At 39.3% G+C, this 17,758-nt stretch overlaps 1 protein-coding gene across 2 annotated transcripts in view; it reads left to right on the top strand.

Annotated features, from left to right (window-relative positions):
• The window catches only part of LOC129770900 (zwei Ig domain protein zig-8), a 702,824-nt gene that overhangs the window by 674,850 nt on the left and 10,216 nt on the right, over nt 1–17,758 (top strand). The window lies entirely within an intron of this gene.

Here is a 17,758-nt window from a genome sequence, read left to right as displayed (position 1 = left end):
AAGTTCAACGACAAGTCCCATCGGTGGTACCCCATGTTAGCTTGCCTAAAATATCGAGTGCAGCGGACAAGCAAAATCAGGTTCCTCCTGGCTTCCGTGGGAATAGTTCACCTTCGAACGACCCAGCACTCGAGGGGACATCAAAAACCCCAACTGTCCCTATTTTTCCGTCCAGCTCAACTTCCCAATCGGGATTTATAAAGTTGTCTGACCTTTTGGATCAAATCTTCAAGTGTTTTAATGTTTCCGATTCCATCAGAACCATTGTCATCTCAATGCTTCCAGTATTAAAGACAATTTTGCAACAATTGATGCAAACATGGCCCCTCCTTGCAATGATTATCTCTCTTGATGTCTAATTCAAATAGAGAGGTCGGAGATATCACTGTTTTACAGTGGAATTGTCGTAGTCTTATCCCTAAATTGGATACATTCAAATTTTTAATTCATAACTTCAATTGTGATGTTTTTGCTCTGTCCGAAACTTTGCTTTCTTCGCGAGATGATATCTCTTTCCACGATTTTAATATTATACGCTTGGACCGTGATGATAGATACGGAGGGGTGCTATTGGGGATCAATAAGTGCCACTCATTTTTTAGAATTGACCTTCCACCTATTGGAGGGATCGAAGCTGTTGCTTGTCATGCAAACATCAGAGGCAAAGACCTCTGTATTGTCAGCTTGTATTGGCCTCCGAGAGCTACAGTTAGCCGCAAGCAACTTATTGACATGTGCTCACTCCTTCCTGAGCCACGATTGATCTTGGGAGACTTCAACTCTCATGGAACTGCCTGGGGGGAACCGTACGATGACAATCGTTCATTGTTGATATATGACCTTTGTAACAGCTTCAATATGACCGTTTTGAACACTGGGGAAACAACACGTGTGCCTAAACCTCCTGCTAACCCAAGCGCTCTTGACCTCTCGCTTTGCTCGAATTCACTATCGTTAGATTGCAAGTGGAATGTAATACAGGATCCCAACGGTAGTGATCACTTGCCAATCAAAATTTCCATCACCATTGGGTCGAATTCTTCTGAATCTATAAACATGGCATATGACCTCACAAGACACATTGACTGGAAAAAATATGCGGACGCGATTACTCTAGCCATCAATTCCAGAGATGGTTTACCTCCATTGGAGGAGTATAACTTCCTTTCTCGTTTGATATATGACAGCGCGGTTCGCGCTCAAACGAAACCCATCCCAGGTTCCACCATTTACCGAAGGCCTCCCAATCCATGGTGGGATAGCCAATGTTCAAAGCTTTATGTAGAAAAATCGAATGCATTCAAAGCTTTTCGGAAACGAGGAACCATTGACAATTTTCAGACGTATTTAGACCTTGAAAATCAATTTAAAAACTTGATCAAAGGTAAAAAACGTGCTTATTGGCGAAATTTCGTGGGAGGTTTATCACGAGAAACGTCAATGAAAAAATTATGGAAAGTGGCTCGAAACATGAGAAATCGCTCTTCATCGAATGAAAGCGAGGAACATTCACATCGATGGATTTTTAATTTTGCGCGAAAGGTTTGTCCCGATTTCGCTCCCGTGCAAAGAATTGTTCGAGATATACCACAAGATAGGTGCGATCTTGATTCCGAGTTTTCGATGGTAGAATTCTCTCTTGCTCTCCTTTCAAGTAACAATTCGGCTCCAGGATCGGATAGAATTAAGTTCAACTTGTTGAAAAACCTCCCCGATGGGGCCAAACATCGCTTGTTGAATTTATTCAATAAGTTTCTGGAGCATAATGTTGTTCCGGATGATTGGAGACAAGTACGAGTTATAGCTATTCAAAAACCCGGAAAACCCGCGTCCGACTTCAATTCGTACCGCCCAATAGCAATGCTGTCTTGTATACGGAGATTGTTGGAGAAAATGATCTTGTTTCGCCTTGATCGATGGGTTGAAACGAATGGCCTACTCTCAGATACACAATATGGGTTCCGCAGGGGCAAGGGGACGAATGATTGTCTTGCGTTGCTTTCTTCAGAAATTCAAATGGCTTATGCCGAAAAAAAACAAATGGCTTCAGTATTCTTGGACATAAAGGGGGCCTTTGATTCTGTTTCAATAGAGGTTTTGTCAGACAAATTACACTCTCGGGGTCTGCCGCCTCTATTGAATAATATGTTATATAACTTGCTTTGTGAGAAACATTTGAACTTTTCTCACGGAGATTCGGCAGTAAGTCGGGTCTCTTACATGGGCCTCCCCCAGGGCTCATGTTTAAGCCCCCTTATGTACAACTTCTACGTAAGCGACATTGACAATTGCCTTACACAAAATTGCAGCCTAAGACAACTTGCAGATGATGGAGTGGTGTCTGTCGTAGGATCAAACGAATCCGACCTGCAAGAACCCTTACAAGATACGTTGAACAATTTTTCAACCTGGGCCATTGGGCTAGGGATCGAATTCTCCACGGAGAAAACAGAGATGGTGGTTTTTTCTAGGAAGCATAGACCAGCAAAACCAAAGCTTCAACTTTTGGGTAAACCGATCACTCATGCTATGTCATTCAAGTATCTTGGGATCTGGTTCGACTCCAAATGTACTTGGGGGGCCCATATTAGGTATCTGAGTAAAAAATGACAACAAAGAATAAACTTTCTCCGTACAATTACCGGCACCTGGTGGGGAGCCAATCCCGAAGATCTTATAATGTTGTATCGAACAACTATTCTCTCAGTGATGGAGTATGGCAGTTTCTGTTTTCAATCAGCTGCCAAAACACACTTAATTAAACTCGAGCGAATTCAGTATCTTTGTCTCCGTATTGCGTTGGGATGTATGCCCTCAACGCATACCATGAGCCTCGAGGTTTTGGCAGGCGTACTCCCACTAAAAGATCGCTTCAATTTATTATCTCTTCGGTTCCTGATCCGGTGTAAGGTTATGAACACATTGGTGATCGGAAATTTCGAGCAGCTGATCGAGCTAAATTTTCATTCTGGATTCATGAGCTCATATCATGAATTCGTCTCCATGCAGGTTGATCCTTCTTCGTATATTCCCAACCGTGTTTGTTTTCCTGACTACATCAATTCCTCTGTGCATTTTGATCTGTCCATGAAGCAAGATATCCATGGATATTCAGATTACCAACGATCGAGGATCGCTCCAACGATCTTCGATTCAAAGTATGGGGGTATCAATTGTGATAATATGTACTTTACTGATGGGTCCTCTATGAATGAGTCCACAGGATTTGGAGTGTTCAACGAAATTTTTAGCACCTCCCACAGTCTTCAGAATCCTTGGTCAGTGTATATTGCTGAATTGGCAGCGATATACTGTGCGCTGGACAGCGTCGCCTCACGACCTGTTGAACACTATTACATTGTAACGGATAGTCTTAGCTCTGTCGAAGCTATCCGTTCAGTGAGGCCGGAAAAGCACTCGCCGTACTTCCTTGAGAGAATACGAGAAATTTTGAGTGCTTTATCCAGACGCTGTTATGTCATTACCTTTGTCTGGGTCCCTTCACATTGCTCAATTCCGGGTAATGAGAGGGCTGACTCATTAGCAAAGGTAGGTGCGATTGAAGGCGACATTTACCAGCGTCAAATCGCCTTCAATGAATTTTTTTCTTTAGTCCGTAAAAATACCATCGCTAACTGGCAACGCAAATGGAACGAAGATGAATTGGGCCGGTGGTTTCACTCGATTATCCCTAAGGTTAGCCTCAAACCGTGGTTCAAAAGTCTGGACTTGAGTCGGGACTTTATTCGCACCTTCTCCCGACTCATGTCCAATCACTGTTCGTTAGATGCGCTTCTCTTTCGTTTCAATCTTGCCAGCAACAATCTCTGCGTCTGTGGTCAAGGTTATCACGACATCGAGCATGTTGTTTGGTCGTGCGAGGTGTATCTTGTCGCCAGATCGAATTTAGAAAACTCCCTTCGGGCCCGAGGAAGACAGCCCAATGTGCCGGTGAGAGATGTGTTGGCTCGGTTAGACCTTGATTACATGACCCAAATATATGTTTTCCTTAAAGCTATCGATCTTCGTGTGTGATTGTACCTATCTCCTTATACCCTCCTTTTCATCCATTGCGAGCAATTGGCCCCCTTGGTATAAACAGTAAAATAAGTTGAAATGTAAATATACAATAGATATACGAATAGATTTAAGAATCGAGTGTGATCATCAACATTGTAACAGTTCCCTTATATCCCATCCCTCTCCTGAAAGATGTCACCCTCTAAACTCGAGTAAACCGCGAGTAATCGGTTTTCCACCTTACTAACCATAGTGTTAGGAAAATTATTTATGTATAGTTTTAAAACATATATTTAAGAATTCGGCTCCTTTAAACTAATGTAACTGAGCCTGTAAAAATAAACGATTTATATTAAAAAAAAAAAAAAAAAGCATTGATTGCTCCGCATTTTGATTATTGTGCATCCGTTTTGTTCCTTGCAAACAAGAGACAAATGCAACGAATGCAAATGCTACAAAACAAAGCCATGCGCTTGATATTAAAATGTGATCGGAGAACTCCACGGAGATTTATGTTAGAATGCCTACAATGGATGTCAATAGGCCAGAGAATAAAATATTACACGCTTACGTTTATATTGAAAATGACGATAGGAATGACACCGAATTATTTACAGAATACTATAACATATGGAAGAGATATACTCGATAACGCATCAGCAGACCGTTATCGAGAATCTAGTAAAGCGGGAAGACCCTTGTAAATTTACGGCTGATACGGACATAGGTATTGGGTTCAATTTCCGATCGGTCAAGGATTTTTTCGGGTTGGAAATTTTCTTGACATGCCATGAATGAAATGCGCTCACGCAATGCCTTAAAATGTTCATTTGGTAAAATTTCTAAGTCTGTGACAAAACCAGTCCGTTCTTTTATTTTTTTATTATCTTGCTTACTGGTTCAGTTTGACGCTATAAAGGAAAATTCTAACATTTAATTATCTTTAAGATAACTCGTCCAGCTCAAACCTTTGTAGGGGAATGAGGTGGGACCATCATTATATATTTAGTGGCGTAGAAAACTCCTAGTTTTGTAGAATCATCTGAAGATGGTTGAGTCATCATTTATTCTTTCGCTTTCCCTTTCCCAGGAGGAATTTGACTTAAATTGGATAATTTTAAGTTTGTTAAATAAAGCGTCAAACTTCGATCATAAATACGACATTTCTTTTTCCCCAACCCAATATATATGTTCCATCATCATCCGCGTCGATGACATTGAGCACCGTTTTCCAAGTTTGAGAAGCAACAAAGACATTGATGGATTTTCAGGTGGAATCAACATACGTTTAAATGAAAATTAAAATTTCCGTATCGAGTTTGTATTCTAAGTGAAATAGTAACACGTTTTTCCGCAAATTGTGAAAGTATATCGTTTGATAAATGTGTATGGTAATGTTTGTATATTATAATGAAGTTTTTTTTTGCGAAAAAATGCGCAAAATTAAGAGTCAAGACGTCATGTTTTAAGTAATCAAATAACACTAACTTAAAATTTTCATTCAATATTCGAACAATTAAAACTGTCTTCGGGGGTTGCAATCTGTTAGTACTGACTGACATCTCTCATCGCAGATTGTTACACATTTCTAATAGATAAAACATCAAAACTGCCTAATGGTAGCGATTTCAATCTACATTTGGCAACGCATAAAAACTAACGTGCGACACAAGAATCGGATCTTACTGATGGAGAGAATCGTCGAAAGCTGCGCAGCCAACTCACACTCGACTTTCTTTTTCCATTTTGACCACAAACTATATATGTGCACTTTTGCTCCTATACTCTGCTTATGGTGGAAAAGAGTGATATTTTCGTCGGTTACCATAAAGTATATCACTTTCACTATTACCATGATGTAAAATCGATAAAGTTTCGGTTGGGGAAAAAGTAATTAATTATTTTCTCGATAGCTCACGCGTAATATCGATCATACAATCTCAAGTTTTGGCTCGTTGTAATAGTGACATTTCACACTAAAAAATAATCTTTTGCTGTTTTTTTAATTGTTCCATTCAATTGTGAGTTGCAGGGTGTTAACAATGGAAGTCAACAAAATAAGATAAAGGCGAGAACGCAAGCCAGACCGCTGAAATTGTGAATAATGTTTATGGTGTCGATAATACACTGCGGTTCACAACTATAGAACCACTTATTTTTTCTGAGTTTCTCGAAATATGTAAGAAGTTGGTTGAATTGAAGTATATAGTGTAGGATGTAATAACTAACTTAACTTAAAAGACTGGCCATTTGAATTTGATTGCTGTGTTCAGGCGCGAAACATTAAAAAAACTGAAATTCCAGTGTTTCATAACTATAGAACCTGATGGGAAAACTCTCACGCCTTTACAAAATTAACGTCAATACCACATAAATTACAATAAATTTCTAATTCATAGGTCATCTCTAGTTCTCAATCAATTCAAATAACCCATTCGAGGTGGTTCGACCAAGCCATGCCATGTTGTAGGGTGTATCTCGTTCTACGTTCAAATCACCAATACTGCTTGTAAGCTGCATCTACTTTTCGTATAATCACTCTTCATAAGTTCTGCAATCGCGGAGTCTTCCAAGCATAACCACGTTGCAGTTCGTTTATTCATTGTAGATTGTATTAATTTTATCAAAAGGAAGTTGCCTGACCTTAAGAAAGTTAACTTTTTCTCAGATGGATCAGATAGTCATTACAAAAAAAGGATGACAGCCTTTAATTTGTGCCAAATGAAAAAAAGAGCTTGGTATAGATGCGGCGTGGAACTTTTTCGCCACATGCCATGGCAAAGGTCCATGTGACGCTTTAGGAGGAGTTTTGAAGCGGAATGCTGCTAAAGCAAGTTCACAAGGTCATCACATTACAACTGCAAAAGAACTTTATACATGGGCAATTTCCAAAACAGATTCGAAAATGCACTATGGTTTTTTTTTCAGAGACAAGTTATAAAACAGTGGAAAGAAAACTTAAAACCCGTTAAAATCATTTGAAACAAATTTCCGGGACTCAGTTATATCATAGTTTTAGACAGGAAAATGAAAATTATATTGTCGTAAAACGATTCTCGTTCTCGGAAGAAGAACATTCTGCGAAACTGTTAAAGCAGTTTTAAGCATGCTTTATACCTAGAATAAAAATATGAAAAATATAAAAGATTAATTTTAACTCCAACCCACTAGTCGTCTCTACATTTTTTGCCTTTACCTGATACATGTTTTTCATTGTCCTTAATCTCTATCGATAACTATACCTATTCCTATTTTATACCCATTAAGCTACCTGCGCAAAAAACCATTTTAACTTTGAAAAATCATAACTCAAAAACTAAAAAAAACGCCTATGTCATTTATGTATGTGTTATGTGAAAAAAACTCAGCTATCAAGAAAAAATATAAAAAATATAGCGCCCTTGCTCCCGAAACCATATAAGCTATAAATAATAAATACAATGAATAATTACGAAATAATTAGGTAAACTTTGGAAAATCATAACCTCAAAACAAAAAAAAACGCCTCTCTGGTTTCGAGATATGTTATGTAAAAAATTCTCAGCTTTCCAAAAAAATATGGAATAATATAGCGCCTTTAGTCCTGAGACCATGAAAACTATAAAAAACAAATACAATCATTAACAACAAAACCAAAATTAAAATTAAAATGTAACCCTGGTAACCCCGGTTCAATAAAGATCTAAAACAAGAGCTAATTGGCTTTAATTTGATATGTCGATCATTTGAATCGGCTCAGTAGCTCAAAAGTTATAAATTTTTGAAGAAAGTGGGAAAATGTGATTTTTCGGACCACTCTAAAATAGAAATGGTCACCCTAACGAAAAAAAAATACGGTTCTAATGGTTTGAGACAAAGCACAAAATTTCCACCTCTCACGAAAATCTGAGAACCACTATATCGGTTTGACATGGAATGGCTGTATTAGGGTGTCAATGAATGTATGGGAAAAAATTGACCCTAAAATTTCAAAAAGTTATCCTATACAAAATGTTTACCACCTCGAGAAAACACCCTATGCCAAATATCAGCTTAATCGGACTAAAGGGAGAGTGGCGCAAAGCGGTCAAAGTGTGTGTTTTTTTTTTGAAAAAAAGGAAATCGGGGTTTTCGAAAAAAAATTGATGTCAAATGTCTTAAAATTGCATGAAACGTCGAGATCTAGTGTCATCTCGAAAAAAATTTTTTTATCAAAATTTGACACTCTGGGACTTTTCGGAGTACGAGACAAAACATATGGTTTTAAGTGCCAATAAAAATAACTATCTCAATTTTTCATTCGGAACTTGTTGCGAAATGTTGATTTGCACGATAATATACCCTATGCAAAATATTAGCTCAATCAAACTTCATTCAACTTCATCAAAACACTTTATGCCAAATATTAGCTCAATCGGACTTAAGGGAGAGTGGCGCAAAGCGGTCGAAGTTTGAGTTTTTTGAAAATCTATAAATTAGCCAAGGGGGGGTGTACAGGAAATCGGGGGTTTCGAAATTTTTTTTTGATGCCAAATGTCTTAAAATTGCCTGAAACGTCGAAATTTAGTGTCAACATTTTTTTATCAAAAATCGACACTCTGGGACTTAGTTTTTTTCGGAATACGAAACAAAACGTATGGTTTTGATACCAAACGAAATAGTTATCTCGATTTCTCATTCGGAACTTGCTGCGAAATGTTGATTTACACGATAATATATCCTTTGCAAAATATTAGCTCACTCGAACTTCATTTATTAGTGTTGCAGACGTTAAAATTTGAGTTTTTTGAAATCCGAAAAATCAGCGGAAATCGGGGCTTTCAAAAAAAATTTTTATGCCACATATTTTCAAATTGCATGACACATCAAGATTTACAGATTAAAAAAAAAAACTCAAATTTTTACGTCTGTGACACTAATAAATGAAGTTCGAGTGAGCTAATATTTTGCAAAGGATATATTATCGTGTAAATCAACATTTCGCAGCAAGTTCCGAATGAGAAATCGAGATAACTATTTCGTTTGGTATCAAAACCATACGTTTTGTTTCGTATTCCGAAAAAAACTAAGTCCCAGAGTGTCGATTTTTGATAAAAAAATGTTGACACTAAATTTCGACGTTTCAGGCAATTTTAAGACATTTGGCATCAAAAAAAAATTTCGAAACCCCCGATTTCCTGTACACCCCCCCTTGGCTAATTTATAGATTTTCAAAAAACTCAAACTTCGACCGCTTTGCGCCACTCTCCCTTAAGTCCGATTGAGCTAATATTTGGCATAAAGTGTTTTGACGTAGGACTACGTCTTTCATTTCTATACCGGGGTGTAAAATCACAGTTTCGAAAACGAAAGCGTTACGCCGGAGACCGAGATTTTGAGCGTTAATAGCTTCTAAACAATCGAACGAAATGGTATGATAAACCCATCATTCGAAAGATAAAATGTCTACGCGTTATATATTTGTTACTTTTTTATCCAAAAACTTGTTTCAATAGCCATAAAATTGCTTTCAAGGCTATTGAAATCACCAATCGGTATATAAGCGAACGCTGCTCGGAAATCCACTCAGTTATAATTGAACAGCGATTGGAGCATGTTGTCGCTGTTGTGGTGAAGCTAACTTCGTTTATCGTGAAAGCGCTAATGAACGGTGTCACTAAGAGCCTGTTAGTGTACATTAGGCTAGAAGGGAATCCATCAGGAAGAGAGTGATGCCACAAACGGTTCCGCTTGAGACATCGGAGCAGCTACCAAACACACACACACACGCGCGGAACTATTTTCGTTTGGTTGCCATCCAGCATCGAGAAAACTCCGGAAAGATGTCATCGTTGCTCAAAAATAATCTGCTAGTTCCCCTTGGAATCTAAAAATGCATTCATACGAAAGAGTTTATTTTAATGTTTTCTATCCATATAACACTGCAACCAAATACATTTGGTTTTGTGATTTTTCAATCAAGTGCGATCAACGTAAGACCACGTCTTTCGGCAATTTATTAGAGGTGCAATGAATCTTAAGAAGGAATTCCCGCTCTACGCGCACTGGCAAACGATGTTTACTCAACAATTTCTCAAACGAGACCATTTTCATTGGCACCGTAATGTATATGTGTGTGAAATCAGCATTAGAAATAAATGAGGTCCACTCGTTGTGCTGTGCTTGCTAGCTCGCTCGCGAATATAATTTCAAATCGCAGATTCATGCCAAATAAATTAAACAGGGGAAGAAACGAATGTACCGTTCTGAATCATATTTCGGACGCTTAAGGCATATGATGTAGAAAACAGATCTAAACTTTATGCGCAGGTACTATTTGGTTGATATTTTCGATAAATTAGTTCAATATGCATTTAAGCTTTCTACTTTGGTACCTATTTGATTGAAAACATAAAAAAATCATCGAATAAAATACTTTTCAAATGAAGCGAATAAAAATCAAACTTCGGACACTAAATCAAATTTCGGACAGATTGAATTCAAACTTCGGACACTTTATTTGGTAATTTTTTGAACGAAAATTACATTACACTTGATTATATTTTATAATCAACTGCGAAACACTTTCCAAGTAATCACAGTAAACTGTTCACGATGATGAAAACTGTTGAAACACGGGAGAAATTTAAATATTTATGAACGGGTAAATTCTATGTTCTCAAACTAAGCAAACGTCAAACACAAACGATAATGAGTAGTGTTGTCAGATTTTTGCCGATTATGTTAGAATTCAAATGTAGTTCTCATATGAAATGATAGTGAAACCAAGGAATTACTCTAAAGAAGCAATTGTGATATTAATTTTATAGTTATGTCATCAGATCATTAAGCATTTCAAGATATAAGAACGAAGTGTCCGAAATATGATTCAGAACGGTATTAGTTGCTCGTTGTTTACGGTACGATAAGGTAAGCACACAAATCGGCAGAACAAATGTATAGTAAAATGGAAATGCTTCCATAATTCATTAATTAAATCTGTTAATGTAATAGGGAATTGTAATGTATAACATATCAAACAAATCTTGCAGGATTTTTAAATTTTAATCGTTTACACAAATTGATGTTTATTAATTGAGTGTTCATGAATCTATTCTACGAAGAGAGGATAATTCCACGTACTGCTTGTTTGTTTATCAATCGGCATATAAACGCATTTAGACTTCCAGACGATTTTGTATCTTAACCCTTTTATTCAATGCAACTACGCTGTTGAATTTTCATAATGAGTTTCACACCACAGTGGTTAGGACAAAAACGATAGCACAAATCGTCCCATTAGGCACATTGCGAAGGGTCACAAAAGTCAAATATGTGTCTCACTAACATGTAATGGGCTCGAGCTAAACTATTCCAGAAGTGTGATGATTAAATACATCACGAAACCACTTAACTCCACTTCACACGGAGGCATATCGCTGTCCTGCGCTCGTCCATAACCTAGTTATAATAAAGCGCTCATAATTCACTGCAAATGCAACTCTGCTTCCGTTCCGTGCATCCACTCCCCTCCCAAGGAATCCGACCAACCCCGTCTGCCGAGGGCTGAGTGTGACATTAATGGTACAAAGTGTGGCTGGCAAGTAAAAGTAGATTTTATGAAAGCCGAACGAAATAAAAAGTTCACTCCCGGAGCTATCAAGTGTCGCGCATTCCAAACTCTCAAAGCCACCGGCAGCCGGTGGCACGTTCCAGATGAGCCCTAATCCCGAACTTGAGCGGGTTTTTCATCAAACCGAAACGGGGCGGAGAGAAGAAGGTAAAACATAGCATATGTTTTATAATCGTAATGTATGCATAATTAATGGATGTTTCACCGTTCGCTCAACTCTGGGGCTCTCTGGCGAGGGGTGAATCGTGTTACAGGGCGATAACCGCCGCACCAGTCGGGAGCCGGAGATTCTTCCGAATCTGTGGCACAGGATGGTCCACCGAGTTTCGACAGATTTTGAAATATATGTTCTATCCTGGTAATTGGAAGCGTTGAAAGCATTTTCCCGAATTGGGGCGATTGGCTGCCCGGTCCCACCTGGGTACGATCCTGTAATTACAGCGACGCATAAAAAGTGGTAAAAGCTCATACTCGCGAATTAATATGCATGATTCACCTGAGCACACGAGCTTGTTAAGACTGACTGAATGATAAAAAGGGGGGTTGGGTTGACTCGGGCTGCACTGGATGGGATAACGATGCTGTGCAGTAGCTCGGAGATCATGAACATCCACCCAGCCAGCCAGGCACTGGTTCAGATTCAGGGAATGGTACATCCACTTGACATGGTTCGCTCCGGTGCTGACGTGTTATTATTTTCAATAGGGCTGGTTGTGTGAAGGCGCCCAGATTGGGCGCAAAAAGTTGCTGCCTTCATAAACGCTACCCTTATTTTGCTCTTGTGGTGGAAGCTTACGTGCCAGTCTCACAGTTCATGATGCTTCCGATAAGCGAGAAACTCCGGCGGATGAGATGCCGAGCTGTTCGGAACGTGATTGAAATTGAAAATTAATGGATATGTTACAGCTTGCATGTACGTGAAATTGAAATGCCGGTTCTGCGGTGGATTATTCGTCTCTCGTGTGCCATTATCAATTCCGCGCGTCTTGTTTTGAGCCTGTTAAAAGTGAGATCTCTATTTTTGAAGTGTTCAGCAATTTTTCACGAATATCAGCATATTATGATCGAACGTGCGCCTATGGTTACGCTGATATCTCGTAAGACCCATCCCGATAAAACAATATCCAACCGCTTAACGGAAATCCGAAAATGATTCGTGAACCCCAAAACAGACTGCCAATTGTTCGCGGGTAATACCGCCCTCCGCGTGGAAGGCAGTAACTGTTGTCAAGGATAATGGTTTTAATCTCAAGCGCTTTATTTTTATGTCCGACTCACTTGATGAATTGCCCCGGTATTAGCATCCGCTCGATCATCATCCGGGGGAGCTGAGAAACACTAATTGAAAAGTTCTCTGTGCCATTTTTCGCCAGAATCATGACAAGATATGCGTAAACAAAGCCCTGTAAAGCTCTCGAAACCTCCGCCAGGCGGATTTCCCTTATTCGGAGCCGATTATCCGGTTACCATCGCACCACCCATCGCAAAGCGGCAGACCCACAAACCCGGGGAATGGAAATGATTGAGCCCTACACAAAGCCGGTCCGATTACGACGAAAGCTGTAATCAATCATCAATTCTCGAATCGCTTCTAAAATTAAATGCCCAAGGAAAAACATTTATTCCCTTCCCTCTCACGCCCCATATTTTCCCTGCTGGGAAAAGCGATTCGGCAGTCGTAATTTTTCATATCTTTTGTGCGGGGCAGGGAAACTGGGGCTGTCGGTGGAGTATTTTTTATGTTGCCCCCAAGCCCAGCGCCGCTAGGGGAAAAGCTGTGGGTACATTTGGCGAACAAATTTTTTTTTTCTCCCATAAAGTGCAAAAAATGAGCACTTCGGGATGAATGGATATTGAAAAAAAAAATTACGTCTCTACAGCACTCTTCCGATCCAATTTGCTCTCTGGCCGGGGTTTTTGAGCTCCAATTTACTTAAAAATGGTTGTTGCACGAATGGCGCTTTAATGAGGCCCGAAAATATTGTAAATGATATATTGTTTATTTGCAAAACTATCTAGTGATGAATCTGAATTATCTTTTGAACCATTTTCCAAATAAATTCTCTGCATCTCTCTCAAGTAAACGTCGAACTAATATTCCTCCCCTTACCTTAGCAGTTGCAAACACGTGGCTACGACAAGTCTCACCCGTTTACGGATATCGACATCAGGGTTGCCATAATAAAATCTGTGTATTTGATCTCAAAAAAAAAATGGGTGGGTTATATCTATGATATAACCGCAAGGTTGACGTGGGACTACCTTAGCTTAGTATTGTTTGTATTGATTAAATTTCTGACTGAATGAAACAATTTCCGAATTCAATTGAATTCAATATATTTGCGTTACGAGACCGTGTTAGGGAAACGCACCCTAGTCTGCACAAAAGCAAGCGAGTACAAAAGTATTCACAGTTTGCATGTATTTGCAACACCTTGGCTTAGAAGTCTTCATAGGTAAATAGATTTCAGTCGAAACAAAAATACTCTCGACCTGCATGAATTTGCAATCCCAACTTCCTTAGACACCTTGGTTCTGAAGCCTGTGTTGAGAAAACATATTTTAGTCGGAACAAAAATTCCCCCCCACTTGCATGTATTTGCAATGCCAACTTCCCCACGCTCCTTGGATTTAAAGTCTGTGTTAGGGAAACACATTTCGGTGGGAACAAAAGCTCCCCCTACTTTCATGTATTTGCAATGTCGATTTCTCCAACGCTGCTTGGTTTTGAAAAATGGATGCTCCGCCAGTGAAAAAGATCACAAGCGCGTAGTTAAGCAGTTTAGATGTGATCCGAGAAGTTCGGTCCGGGATGTCGCCAATTAGCTGAATTTGTCAAGTTCATTCGTCCAGCGGACCAAGCAGCGGGAGGGCCTGCGTACATACAAGGAGATTCGCAAGCAGAAACTATCCAAGTTTGCCAAAAAGTACATGGTGTGGCAAGCGATCTGCTCTTGCGGAAAGCGGAGCGCCCCCTTCGTGATGACCGGCACGGTAAACGGGCAGGTTTACCTTAAGGAGTGCCTACAGAAGCGCTTACTACCACTATTGAAGCAGCACGAGGGCCCGACCATCTTCTGGCCGGATCTCGCTTCGTGCCACTATTCAAAGAACGTGTTGGAGTGGTACGAAGCCAACGGGGTCACATTCGTGCCAAAGGAAATGAACCCGCCCAACGCGCCGGAGCTTCGCGCACTAGAGAAATATTGGGCGATTATGAAGCAGGCCCTCCGGAAGAACCCAAAAGTTGTCAAATCGGAGGCGGACTTCAAGAGAAAATGGATTTCTGTTCAAAAAAAACTACAACCTGACGTTGTACAGAACCTTATGGACGGGGTAAAGAGGAAGGTGCGAGCATACGGGCTTGGGCTCGAAGTATGAATAAAAAAAAATAGTGGATTATATCTATGATATAACCGCAAGGTTTACGTGGAACTACCTTAGCTTAGCAATCATTCGTTTGTATTGATTAAATTCTTGATTGAATGAAACAGTTTCCAAATTCAATTGAGTTCAATATATTTGCTCTGTGAGTGAAAAAAATGAACAAATGTCGTGTAAAGTCAATTCATTTATTGTGATTGATTGTTCTTCGTTACAAGTAAATTTAATGACGGACCTTTTACGTTTGGTATGATGACTAGAACAAAATATATGTACGGAAGAATTATCAAACGTTTGATGAACCAGCCTAAGGCTGAAAATCTTTCCAATAAAGACAAAAAAAAATTATCAAACGATTATTTTATTTTACATTTCCCTCTGAAGTTTACATCCCAAAAGTGTACATACTTCTCGAATCTCGAATTTGCTTGAAACTGGGAAGTTCATTCGCTTCTAGTGGCTGCACGATTTTCCCAGGTTCCTAAGTTTAGAAGATCATGTTAGGACAGACATATTCCACTCTGCACAAAGGCAAGCGAGGACAAAAGTACTCGCAGTTTGCATTTATTTGCAGAGCCGATTTCCCCAGAAACCTCGGTTTTGAAGTCTGTGTTAGGGAAACACATTTCAATCGGAACAAAAATACCCCCGATTTGTATGAATTCGCAATGCCGATTTCCCCACGCTTCATGGATTTGAAGTCTGTGTTAGGGAAACACATTCCAGTCGGAACAAAAATACCCCCGACTTGCATGAATTTGAAATACCGATTTCTCCAGGCACCTTGGTTTAGAAATCTCTATTAGGGAACACATTTCGGTGGGAACAAAAGCTCCCCCTACTTTCGTGTGTTCTTTTTCTTCTTTTTGGCTTTAAGAGGGTTTAAACTTTTCAGTTCACTCGCCTCTAGGCTCTTTCGTGTGTTTGCAATGCCGATTTCGCTGCTTGGTTTTAAAGTCTGTGTTAGGGAACATTTTTCGATGAGAACAAAAGTCCCCCTACTTTCATGTATTTGCAATGCCGAATTCCCCAACGCTGCTTGGTTTTGATGGCTGTGTTAGGGAAACCGTAAATCGGGCCAATCAAAACGATGCAGTTAGGGCGTTTAGATAACGCCTAATATTTTACAGTTATTCAATTGTTTATCTAATGAAAAACAACATTTTGTTAGTTGCGATAGATGCATAGAAATATTCCCTATCAAGTGATGCAAACATCTCTCCTATCCAGTACAAAATGTTCGAGCTATAAGCATTCGAAATCTTTCAATTTTTCCTGCATGTTCTGTGTTTAGGTTTTCATTTTACCCTCCATATATTCCGGTTAGATGTAGTCCCACGTCAAAAGAAAATGCCAAAAGTTGTTTAATAGTTTTTATTTTACTGTCTAAAATTTTCAAAAGGATCGGTCTACTGGGCGAATTTCTTTTCCGTGATGTAATTTGATGTGACACACCCTTTAAAATAATGAATTACTTTTTCCTCAACCTAATAAAAAAACCATTCAAAAAGTGACAATTAAGAGTGAAAATTGTTGTGACAGTCACAGATGGAATGAGCATTCTGTTGAGGTGAAGAGATTGTTTTTTATGTATTGGTATACTTTGTTACCACTCTTAGCGATGTTGACAACAACATGTATTGTATATCTAAATGGAATTCAGACTCAGATTATGTAGATTCTGTACAGGAGCAGAGTAACACCATAGTCGTTCAAGGATTCTACTATATCTCTCGTAAAAAAGCCTGCCCACGTTAAATTTCGGACACCAAGATGATGCCAGTGAAACAAAAATTAGCGTAACAAAACCGATTGTTTTTTTTTCAGTAAAATAGACTTATATCGAAAACAAGGAAAACTTACTTCGATGTTAATTACGTTGTCTGTAAAATTCACGATCTTTCTTGGGAACATATGCCATTAGGTTCCGTACAGTATCCTCAGATATTCCGGCGGCAGCGCTTTTCCATCTCCTCTTGAGATCATTAATGCCATTCGCTTTCTTCTTAGTTTCGAATAGTTTTCACTTAATCAGAGCCCAGTACTTTTCCACTGGGCGAAGTTCTGGACAGTTCGGTGGATTTGCCGTTTTTTGCACATATTTGACTTCATGTGCATCATACCATTCCAGGATGGATTTTGCATAGTGACAAGAGGCCAAATCTGGACAAAACAACGCTGGAGAGTCGTGGCTTCTTATGAATGTTAGCAACCGCTTCTGGAGACAATCCTTCTCGTAGACATCTTTGTTGATAGTGCCGGTAGAGACGAAAGATTTGGATTTTCGGCCACAACTGCGTATGACTTGCCAAACCAAGTGGAATTTTTGGGGAATTCAGACTGCTTCTTGGTCCGGAAACACTCGGCTGCGACATTCCTTCGCATTGCAGTATAAAAAGCGAGACTCGAAAGCTGTTTGAAGTCTTCGAGAACATATGTTTCATCGTTCATTATGGAGCATGAACATTTTTTTGTAAAAACTGGGTGTAGAGCACCTTAGCACGGCTTTTTGCAGTGAAATTTTGCTTATCATCACGATTGGGCACCTTTTTCACTTTGTACGCCTTCAGTCTATGCCTCTGCTTTACTTTTTGTACATATGGTTTTGATTTTCCAACCTTTCGAACCACATTTCTAACTGAAAGGTTGGGATGTTTCTCAATAATGGCAACCACCTTTCGGTCCATCTATCAGGAGCATACTTTCCGATTTGTTCCGCTTCCAACCTTCCGATCCACAGTTAAGCGCTGGTAAAACAGTTTG

This window comes from Toxorhynchites rutilus, chromosome 2, assembly GCF_029784135.1.
Source record: "Toxorhynchites rutilus septentrionalis strain SRP chromosome 2, ASM2978413v1, whole genome shotgun sequence".
Taxonomy (NCBI): domain Eukaryota; kingdom Metazoa; phylum Arthropoda; class Insecta; order Diptera; family Culicidae; genus Toxorhynchites; species Toxorhynchites rutilus.
The sequence above is the reverse complement of the archived record's forward strand: the minus strand, read 5'-3'. Positions and strand labels throughout refer to the sequence as shown.